Source organism: Chanodichthys erythropterus, chromosome 14 (assembly GCF_024489055.1).
Source record: "Chanodichthys erythropterus isolate Z2021 chromosome 14, ASM2448905v1, whole genome shotgun sequence".
Taxonomy (NCBI): domain Eukaryota; kingdom Metazoa; phylum Chordata; class Actinopteri; order Cypriniformes; family Xenocyprididae; genus Chanodichthys; species Chanodichthys erythropterus.
In genome coordinates, this window is record NC_090234.1 from 37,322,904 (window position 1) to 37,335,536 (window position 12,633).

A 12,633-nucleotide genomic window follows, 5' to 3' on the forward strand; every position below is an offset into this window, starting at 1 on the left:
TCTCATTTTGGATCGTGTAGAACAATTTGAAGCTGCAGCGAAACTAATTTTGACCTTCAACTGTCTGGTGCCCATTGAAGTCCACTATAAGGAGAAAAATCCTGGAATGTTTTCATCAAAAACCTTAATTTCTTTTCGACTGAAGAAAGAAAGACATGGACATCTTGGATGACATGGGAGTGAGTAAATAATCAGGAAAAGATTATTTAAAAGTGGACCAATCCTTTAACTGTCATAGTACAATGCATCACGATGTACGATGCATCAACTAGCTATTTTCGTTTCCTGAAAATGTATTGTCACAAGTTTGTCGTTCAACCACGTTGGTGAATGATGTCACACAGGTGATGGAGTAATAACTTCTTTTAATGAATGTGTTTGAGATCAAATTTATTTCCAGATTCAATAATAGGCTCGATCTTATGTACTAGAGCACATACGCACATGCACACAAAACGGTGCATCAAATCTCTTGACAAACTAAAAGAGGTAAATGACATTTGTATATATTGAGAATGAATGTACTGAATGTCAGCTTGCTTATTTTGCTCAAGATAAGGATTTATTAAGTCCACTTGTCATACAAACAAGCAACTATGCTTCTAACCACAGGTCAAGAGCTGTCATTCCAACCACACAACTTTGCAATGGTGTTTGTGAATGTTCGTCGGAACTATGGTTTCGAGAAACACCGACTCGTGAACTTTGCTGGTAACGACAGAATTTGAAACAATAGTTAGCTAATGATGCTTTTGGGAAATGCACTTGATTGGTTGATTGGAATGTTGTTCCAGGATTAGGTTGAAATTAGGTTCTGCTTAACCCAGCCACAGCAACAATAACTCATACTAATTCATTATACTAATTCATTTTTCATGGGATTTACATAACGTTTTTCCAACGTTTTGATGCTCTCATTGTTTGCTCTGCTTCACTGTTGTTCAGCTCCCCTAAAGAAATATGAAAAGCTTTCTGTGCCAGTGGATGCATACGGTTAGAGCAATCAAAACACTTTCTGTTCCCTGAGTTGACTGAATGAAGGTGCATGTGCTGAAACAGATGTCAAGCTTCAGTTAGAACAAAATATATGAATCATGTGCCAATATAAGGAAGTTTTATAGCCTATTTTAAATGGGGTTTTTGTGATTCAATAAACACATCAAAAATCCCAATTTCATTAATTCACAGCTCTTATCTAGTGCGTGCTGTGGATGTGCAAAAGCAATTTTTAGCTAAGCTGCATTTTGAACAGATTAAGAGTGGAGAGACAATCTCATAGCTCACAGTATTTCTGTCTATAAGTTGTCATAAAATCAATGCTTCTTTGGAGAAAATGAATGGGATTTTTACTTCCGTAAACCGACTATTGTCTTCAAGAAAGCAGCTTGGCACAGTTAATTTCAAAAGAGTTCAAATGAATAGTTTGTATATATTTTAAATGCCAGAATGAATGAGAGCATTTTTAATGTCCTAATATCTTCCTTACAACTTGGCATGCAGTTTTGTTCTATTAAGTCCATCATACTGATATATCAATCAAAGCAAGGCAAAAATGAGAGAGAATCAAATAAAAACTCTTGAAAATCCATTTCCTTTTGATTGCGCACAAAAAAATCAGCCTCGTTACATCTTGACAAGCATTTTTTTTCGGTTAAAGTAATAATTCTCTCCTCAATTTCTCTGATCCTCCAGAGTCTAACCAGCACAGCGACATCCATCTGGAATCTGTGAAGCGCAAACAGTCTTTGGCCAGTTGACACAACATCAGAATATCTCAATGGGATTACTGTGATTGTACTTAGAAATAGATCAGACACCAAGTGGAAATTCTGAGTGGTGATAATCTCCTGCTTTTGACGGAGAATTGATGATAAATGAGATTGTGTAACAGTGTGTGAATAGCCAGTGTTAAATCAGTAAACGCAAAGACAGTTGAAGTACAACTCTAACAATCTAACGATAAAACACTGGCAGCCAATCAGAATCCATAATTTAAGGGCATTCTTGCGCATTTTAAAATGGCAGAGAGAGGACATTGCGGAGAAGTTAATCGCAGAGGTCCAGAAAAAGCCACCACAATTTGACAAGTCAAACACCCTTTTTTAAGGATACTTTAAAGAAAATGGAAAACAATCGGTCATACCCTCAGAATAAATGTTGAGACGCATTAACAATGAGATAATTATGCCAGGTAGCAAACAGTGTAAAATAAAATTACCTCAGCTATCCAGCGGTAGTTTCGACAACATTGTCTAGCTTCCGTTTAAGTTGCAGTGAAAAAGACTAGGCGTTGTTTTTGTTCCACTATATTAAAGTACGGGGTATCACACACAGTTTTTGCCAATCTCATGTTAATCTTGAGTACCTACAGAGTAGTAGTGCATCCTTCATATTTCCAAAAAGTCTTTAGTTTTATCATATTTATAAAAGATAAATACGCTATACCGAGTCTTTCCGAAAACTGCCGAGCTCCTGAAGGCGTGCCGTGTGAACGGAGATAAAGAGTGACGAGCACGCGCAGCTTTTGTGTAGCGATCGTCTACAAGCTATCAATGGTCAGCTAAACAAATGTATTTAAACACATACAATACACCACTGCATTATCCCTGGATAACTTTTGAATCACTATAATGAATATAGCATATAGTGAATGATGAATAATGAATTTATGAATTCACTACATTCGTGTTGTTTACATTATGTGCACTTAGGTGCCTATTGCCAACAAAACAGACATTTGAAGCAGTTTTACTCTCCACCTGCAGTTCCGACTCATGACCAGGATCATTATCGCTTTGACCGCTTCATCTTTCAGTTTCAAACAATCTGTAAATCCAACTGGGCCTTATTTATAAAACCATAAGCGCCGATCCTGAGGGCTCGAGCAGCCACGGTAAAACATGAGATATTGTCCATTCGTTTTAACCAATAAAAAAGTGCAACTATCAGTTTCTATGGTTATTTTAATAACAAATATCGAGAGCGCATCAATGTAATGCATGAGCACAAAACTCTCAGCTCCACTTAACACTGGGTTCTTTGGGTTATCTTTCCCTTACAACCAAAAACACACTTCTTAGGTGATATTGTTGATTTCGTGAAGTCCTGTGAACTGTGCAGCGCTGCCGACGACTTCCGTAAAACCGAATGCGTGTTGATGGGCGTGCTCTTGCTCTCTCTCTGGTCTCTTCTGGGAGAAGTGCCCGTACAAGGAATTCTGACCTTCATAACGTCACATAGGCCCGTACTCAAAAAAAGACCACGAAGTTTATGAGGATTTGGAAGCGGATTTCTGGCACAAAAATTCTCCGTCATACGTCCAACTTGTGTTTTGAAATTTTGCCAATGTTTAGCATGAACAGTGTAAATAAGCCAGCATACATGAAATAGCATTAGATCCCCCAACACACACACACACACACACACACACACACCCCTAGCATGCAGTGTGAAGTATTTCACTCAGTTCCCTGATCATTTGAATTCAATTTCAGCGAGCAAAAAACACTAGTAATATGCGTTATGTATTATGTAGGTTATCGTCTCTGACAGACAGCATATTGAAGCCGCTCAGGCCGCCATTTTCTCCCTGTTCTCAGAAAGCGAAACATCCAATAGAGTGCCCCAGGGATGACGCGTTTTTGTAGGCCAACCTGGAAGTTAGCGGCGCACTGGTTCCCTTGGTTGAAAGCCTATGCATTTTTCCCATAGACTTTTGGAAAATTGCAGAAAATAAGCTTTGTGTTTAACAAAGGGTTATGTCACTTACACGTTTGTCTATCAAGATAATCTTTACAAGTTAAAACAACATAAATAGATTTTGAAGCCTAAATAAAGTGGTCAGATATAAAAAGCTAACAGTAGGTTATAAACGGACTACAGCACACCATGGTCGTGGATCAACGTCGTCACCACCAAGCTTCCTCAAACTGTATTTTAAAAACAACTTTATTTAAAAACATGCTCGCTAATTATGATCTGCGCTGTTATGAATACTTATACACTTTTTCATAAGAAATGCTGTCCAAATGTCCTGTTTGTCATGATGACGTCTAAAGTCCCCGCCAAAGGAAGTAGTCCCTTTTAGCAATTTGTTAGCAACCGCCGTTTTTAAGACACAGTAAAGGTTTAAAAAATCACAAGCGGGTTATAACTGGTGTGTTTTATATTGTAGATCAAAACGTAAAAATATTTAGAGGCTTTGTTAACCGTAGACCTCATTTCAGGCATTTTAGCAAAAACCCATTCAAAAAACCCATAGACTTTAAGGAGTTGGAACCGGAAGCCCTAAAATGCTAACTCGCTTCCGGGTTTTGCCTACAAAAACGCATCACCCCTGAGGCACTCTATAGAGTGGGTTAAACGCATACTCGCTGGACCTGCTTCTCGTAAATACTACAATGTATTGTGCATGTTATGTTTTTGACAGACATCGATGTCGTGATATTCAAATGATGTGGATATGAAAACAGATGGATCGTATAATTATTTATTTCTTAGCCGGCAAGTATTCAGTGAGATGATTGATGCCCATGAGTGTGTTGATGTTTTTAGTTCTAATATTTCCAACCGACAGCCAGCCCAAGTTTTTGACGGATGTGATAGCGTGTGCGAGGGGTGAATTATGTTGATTTTGGGGTAAATATAAAACTTGCTGGAGACATTCAAAATGATTTTTGCCTAGTTCATTACTTATTTTACAGAATTAATAAAATTAGTTAATGCAGACAGTTGAAGTACAACTCTAATACTAATAATAATACTAATGATAATGCACATTCAGTATATGCACCATTTGAGATGTTTTTTTGGGGGAGAATTTGACAAGAAACATTGCTTGATGTAGTGGATAATTTATCAACTGCATATTAAACAGTTTACTCACCCATTATATGAACATACACAGTAATGAAATACCATTTCAACAAGTTTGATGAGGTAAATTTATCTTTGTCTTTGAAACCCCAAGGTTCAGCATTGTTAATTAACATTCCAGAACTCAACATGCAAATTTAATGTCATTTCAAATAAACTAATTGCTAAACTTGAAGGTGAGAAAGTTGTTGCGGTTTTCTAGATCCAAGACAGTGAAAAATGCAAGCAAGCAGTTTGGTCTTAATTAGATGAACTTCTACAGATTTGAAACACTGCAAAATACAAAAAAAATATAATGGAGAATGAACATTGTCAAAGACTGTGGGGAAAGACGGAATGCTTTAAGAACTAGACAAACCACAAACATGAGAGAAACCCAGACAAAAACAGCTGACAGGACACAAAATAAAGTGATAAAGGGATTATCATTCCCTCCATTATTTAGGATTTCCAAACATTTTGTAACAAGAATAAACATCTTTCACTCTCAAATTTAACATTTATTAGAAGCCTGTTTCTTTTTGTCCAAAGATTCTTCATTTTGAAAATTGTTTAAAATATTTAATCTCTTCTCTTCTGTATTCAGCCCTCCACAATCACTCACACACACCCGTTTACTTTTTAAATGATTAGTCAGGTGGGCCGGGATTTGAGTGTGAAGGGAGCAGAGGGGAAATGTAGTGCCAAGCACTGTGTCATGAGTTTTATCACACATCCACCTCATTAAATTCACTCAACTGACCTGCAACTTCAGCTGTCTGTGCTGAAAACACACATCTTCTTTCCTCAAACAGGCTTTCCAATGCCTAACTAGACCTCGTCTCTTCAGCTTCAAAACACACAAATGCTGACAAACAAGGAACCATATGGAAATATCAATAAGCGGTCAGGCTTATTTAGCAAGCAATGTTCACCCAAGTAGTCCAACCTTCAGAGTAGCTGCTGCTGATTAGAGAAGAGAGAGATTTACATCAAATATGATAAATATTCAGACAACACAAAAGTGCTGAGTGAGTTGAACTGCAGTCTGTTATTGGAGTATGAATACAATATTCATGATATTCACTGGCGGTCAAAAGTGTTGAAGAAAGAAGTCTCTTCTGCTTACCAAGGCTGCATTTATTTGATCAAAAACACAGTAAAAACTGCAATATTGTGAAATATTATTACAATTTAATATAACAGTTTTCTATTTTAATATATTTTAAAATGTAATGTATTCCTGTGATGACAAAGCTGAATTTTCAGCATCACTACTCCAGTCTTCAGTGTCACATGATCCTACAGTAATAATTTTAAAATGCTGATTTGGTGCTCAAGAAACATATCTTAGGGGCCGTTTACACAACACCGTTTTCAGCTAATAATGGAAAACTTTTTATGCATTTTGGCCGTTCATTTACACGACAACAGAGTTTTTGTGGTCTAAAAAACGTAAGCTTTTGAAAACAGGTTTCAAAGTGCAAGTTTTTCAAAATGGTCTCCGTGTAAACAACAAAAATTAGAATCTGCGGAAACGATGACATCATACACATGCGCATTACATGTTAAGACTATAGTGTTTCATCGCTATCTAATGGCCTGCCAGCAGAATATAGCATTTTAGGCATTTTCACGGATTCATATGAATAGGGATCGTTCTGACAATGGTGTCGTCTGTACGCGGAAAACTCAAAGGAAAAACTTCTTAAAACACCGCTTTAACCATATAGTTGTCGTGTAAACGTACCCTTATTATTATTAATGTTATTCAAAAAGTGCACATTAAAGGTGCTAAAGAGGATGTTTTGTTTTATACATTTTTGCAATATTACTTGAAACTGTCTTTACTAACTGATAAAAGACTATTTATTAGGTGCACTGAAAGGAATAATATTAATATACATCATCTGTGCACGAGGTAGGGCCTTAAAAACATCAGCCAATCGTTTACACGATCATTGCGTAAACGATTGGCCCTCTGGCTTGTCAATCACTGCCGTGACGCTGCCGTGAGCTGCACTCTCCAGTAACTTTCCACACTCCACAGGCGCCGCATGCAATGTTTTTGTCAGGAGACAGGAGTAACAACTGCAGATTATGAGTTACCTGCGGTGAGTCCGACATAATGAATCCACAAACACGACACAGCGAATGCCGGTGGTAAACACTCGTGTTCCAATACTCGTGCACGAGTTTTGGGAGGCGTTCCCTCGAAAGGAGGGGAGCTGTTCTTATGCGCTCATTTCAAAAACTCAGTAACAGTCTTTGGATTCTCAGTGGACAAAAAAAATTCTCTCTATCACCTTTAAATTGATTGTGACAATTTAGACATTTATAATGTTACAAAAGATTTCTATTTCGAATAAATGCTGTTCTTTTTATCTCTATTTTTATCTTAATATTACTGTTTTTTATGTTTCAAAAACATTTTAAAAATCCTAATTATTTCACATTTTTTAACCGCCAGTTTATCATTGAAATATCCTGTCAGTAGCCTTTTTTCTATTATCCACATTAACAAACAGCAAAAATAAACAACAAATATTTTTATTATTTATTGTTTACAACTTTTGACCAGTTGTTGGTGCTGTTTGAAACCTCAGAGCATGATGGCTGCAAACTTGATAAAGCGTTATGAAGACACAGGCTCACGTCCTCACTTTCAGATTTGTTGGTTTTGTGCTTCAAAAGTCTAATTAGTGAGACTTCATCTAAATAAGATCTGAGCTAATTATGTTTAAAACTGGGCTTTACTCAAATCTGTTTTAAAAAATGCAGAATGAAAACCATATATGCTCTAATTTGTATGATTACATGACAAATGGTTAATTTAAAAAAGTTCTTTCATTAAGTCAAAGCATTATGAATAAACATGCCTTCCTTTATGGCATTCTTGCCATCAATTTCAATGATGCATCACACACTGAATGCAAATGGTGATGCTAGAGTGTTTGAGAGACCAAAACTGGCACCAGAAATATTGAGACTGAGCATAATCAGTCTTTTCATTGCCCTAGAGGAATATAAAACTAACAAAGATTATAGGAGCCTAACATCTAAGCATCAGAGGTAATGGCTCCTAAACACATAAAAATCTTCAGAGTGTTGGCATGAGGCACTTGAGCTTCTGAACAGAGCATGAACTGTTGTCTGTTTGGAAAGTTATTATTTAGGGGAATAAGGCTAAGGAGATGAGCTGAGGCAGAAATGAGAGAGGAGAGATAGAGAGGTAGACATTGATCATTCATCACTCACTCTTTCAGTGTTGATTAGGATTCTTCCCGAAACAGTGGGATTAACAGTGACGGTTCAAATAGGCTTGTGTCCGCTGTCTCTGGAGCTTTGCAGATGTTTGAGAGGATTCAAGAGAGCAAACAGGAGAGACAATTTGTCTCTGTCCCATGGGAAGGTTTACTGATTAGAGTTGGATTTACTAATGCTTGGAGAGAATTGTAAGAAATTGTAGTCTGCCTCGACCCAGATTCCACTCCAAAGTATATTTTAGAATGAGCTCATCCCCAAAATGGCTTAATCATCATAGAGAAGAAGAAAGTCAACTGGTATATTGTTTATGTACCATTTGGTTGATCAAATCCTGAGCAAATGGTCATCAAAAAACAAAACGATAGGTTTGTGCGAGAAACTGAACAGTGCTGAACGCAGTTGGACATAGTGGTGTTTTAGAGGTAAAAAATGATATAAATACTGTACGGTTTCTCGCACAAACCAATCGTTTCGTGTCTTAGGACATTAATGGGTCGTCACGAGCCGCAGGGTTTAATTTGTCTGCATGTTTTTTTGACTTTTATAGATGGTGTTGCCATTGCCATGCATTATAGACAGACGGCAACGGTTGCAGTTAAAAATCATCATTTTTCATTTTTGGGTGAACTATACCTTTAAAGGGGTTATTACATGGGAAATAATTTTGGCATATAAGAGGAATTTATATCATTATATAAATCTTAAAACGTCCTCGTCATCAATAAAAAAAGCATTTACACAATCAAACTGTAAAAAAGATTTGTTTGGAACAGAGGTGGCATGTGACGTCACAGGGGCACAATCATTTGCATATGACCGCCTCTGGAGCAAGACAACAACACCTACTTTTACATCATGGCATCTTTGTCCCCGCCCCGGCGCCCACTGATGTTCAGTCAATGAGCGGCGAGTGGATCTAAAGTAGGCCTAGTTGTTTACGATAAGATTGTGATAATAACAAGATTGCGACGCCACACAGGCGTTGTGCTGTTCCTGGCTGTAGAAAAACATCATCCTTGCATAAGATGCTGAAGGAAACTGATGTCAGAGAAAAATGGATTCAGTTTATTTTTAACGAACGTCCTACCAGTCAGCGACTGTTTTGAGAACTACTCGCAATACGATACTGGCTTTGCCCAAAAACTTTTTCTCAAAGATCTGGAATCAACTGTTCTGGAATCAGCAAGGATCCCACAAACTCTAAGTAACTTATTTCATTTTTAAACCGGTAATCCTAGTATTCATCTTTCAAAGAACGTTCTCTTCATAATGGCTGAAGCTGTTGATCACACAGTTGACACTTGCAAAAGCTCCCATTATAGTGACGCTCTTACACTACACCATGAATTTCTTACTGTATTTAAATTGTGTTTGCATTGTTAGTTATGGTGAAAGCATTTTGTGTGAAAATTGTGCGAAATTGCGTTGCAATGAATGAGATTGCTGCATTCATGCGATCAACAGACTGTCATCTGTTCAATGTTAATCAATGCAACCTTACATGTGATGGGAATAGATCTAAATATAATCTTTTAAGAACACTTTTCACAATTCGTTCATGACAGCAGTAGTAATAGTAAAAATGGAATAGTAAAACTGTGGTAAAAGTATTCAAAAGGATGTAGCCTAATACTTAATTCAAATGCAAAGATGTCAGCCAATCACAGCAGTGGGTGTTTACACTGAAGTCCCCCAGCAAACATGCCCCTTCAAACAGAGCGTTCAAATCAGAGGACCAAAATCAGGGTAGAAAATAGGCATTTATTTCTAAGTTATGACAATTATTTGATGTAAAAATCATATTAATGTTATTTCACCTCAGGAAACATTATAAAATTTAAAAAAAAAAAAATCCATTTGATGACCTCTTTAAAAGGTTAGTTCACCCAAAAAATGAAATTTCTGTCATTAGATACTCACCCTCATGTTGTCCTAAACACATAAGACCTTCTTTCATCTTCAGAACACAAATTAAGATATTTTTGATGAAATCTGGTTGTATCTGATCCACACATAGGCAGCAACGTCAGTGCAACTTTTGAGGTCCAGAAAGGTATTAAAGACACTGTTGAAAATAGTCTGTGTGACTACAGTGCTTCAACCTTAATGTTATGAAGCGATGAAAATACTTTTTCTGCACAAAAAACAAAATGACTTTATTAACGACTTTATTTAACAATTTGAACCGTTGTCATACACAGTTGACGTAGTGAACGCAGTGCAGGCTTCCGTGTTTAAGTTCGAACACCGGCTCAGTATTTATTTATTTCTGTGATTTGCATGCAATACATGTATGCAATTTAAAAAAAAAAAAAAAGAAGAAAGAAAAAAAGATTTGTATAATGCAGACTTTCATATTTAAATATCTAATATGCTGCATTTGTACTATTTTGATTTAGAGGTTTATAATACTATTTTATTTGCAACATCAAATATGGTTAAAAGCATTTTGCCATGGGCTTTAATTCTCAGATTTATTGGAGGGAAAATGGTTAAAATCAAGAATGGAGAGAACTGCTGAGATGCTGAAAAATGGTTGAACTAAAATAACTGCTCATTACAAAAGCTCACTGAGAATTTCACTGCTTTCTATTGAAAACCTTTTCTCTGAAGAAGAAAAAAAAAAACATTTGCTGGCCTGTACATTGATAAAATGCTTGGCATTTAAGAACAACAGTGCAGATTGAGCCCATATCAGACAATCCATAAAAGCACACAAACCAAATCACCAAAACAAGCACTTAGCACATCTGTCAAAAAACATAATCCAGCCACAATGGCCTTCCACTTATCAGCACAAAGCCCATCAGTATTCGCCGCCAGCGAGCATGCTGCTCTTTCTCATGATAATAGACTGGGGGTGGAGAGGTGATGAGAGGGGAAAACCGCCAGCGTGCCGTATTCCAGGTCAGCGTGGCACACGTCCCTGTGATGTGGAAAACCATCTGCTGAGCCCCCATCTGCACAGTCTACAGACCCATTTACATGGCACTTCATCAGCAGAGTTGTGTTTGCCAGCCCAGCCCTTCCCTCACGGTTTCCCCACTGCATTCGGCCATTCAAACACAAATGAGTCTGCCGTATTCAACTCCCTCGAGAATTTGACGACGGCCGCCGGGTTTTGTTACCATTTCATTTCCATATATTGAATGGAGGAGAAAATTGCTCAGTTTTGGATATGAGATGAAATGAGAGGGGGAGAGAGAGTCCAGAAGCACCTGTGAAATAGGCTGCTCTACATTTGCATACTTTATGGCTGGCTCTACCTTTAACGATTTCATGTGAAGCTTCAAGGAATATTTGCAACGTGTTTCTGTGAATACATGAAGTATAATTATATGCACAGTATAGGGAAGACCTGGGATTGTCAGTGAAGTTGCAAAACGGCTTCATCTTAACAGTAAGGATTTGAGCCAAATCCAGTTAAACCTTGTTCAAAACCCTCTTAAATTAGAATATTTTTTCAAGAATTAAATATAATTATAAATAAATGTTGGTTAGATAAGTGTACACAATGAAACCACACTGGTCTGGCTTTTTACTATTTTTAATTTTAAACTTTTGTGTTTAAATTTAGGGGCCATTTACACGACACCGTTTTCAACTAAAAACCGAAAAAAAATTATGCGTGTTGGCCGTTCATTTACACGACAACAGCGTTTTAGGCCCTATCCACATGGAGATGAGTTTAGCTGTACACGCAAAAAAATTTGTATCGTAGGTGTTTCGTCCAGACGGACCCGGCCTTTTCAAAAGACGAAACCGCTATTTTTTGAAAACGGGTCCCAGAGTGGATAAATCTGAAAATGACACCCTTTGCGTTTTCGTGTGTATAGTCAATCTGTATATTTTGTGAAACAATGATGTCATCACCCCACGTGTCGACCCTAGTCAGTCACCGCTAACAGCACAAAACAGCAACAACAACAACAATAGCAGACTACAGGCTTGTGTTCGTGCTGCAGAAGCTACCGAGCCTAAAGCTTGATTAAATTAAAGCTTTATTTCGAAGCTTTACTAAAGTTTGTATACAGCCCACGAGGTTTATGCACATGCTCCAAGTCTTCTCCATTTTTAGTGTATCTCTGTGGCAGAATTATAGCGCCATATACTGCTCTGGCATGTATACTACATTGTTTTGAGTCGTTTCAGTGGTTTCGTGTGTATGCAATGTGTATGCAAACTATTGAAAACAGGTTTCAAAGTTTACGTTTTTTTAAAACAGTCTCCGTGTAGACAACAAAAACGCTCTACATGTTTAAAGGCCCTTAAAAGGCCCTTCCTGGGTCACACTGCAACTTTCGTTCCATTGACTTCCATTCAAATGCATGCAAATGCGTCAGACCGGAAATGCAAGCTTGTGCAAAAAATTCGCATTTCGCCAGACATTGTATATACTGTAATAGGGAGATAAGAGGGTCTGTATCTCTTACCATTGGAGAAAGCGTAACGGCTAACTTAATCACGTGCGGCACCTCTCAGCCTATCGTGTAATGGCAGTGACGTCAGTCG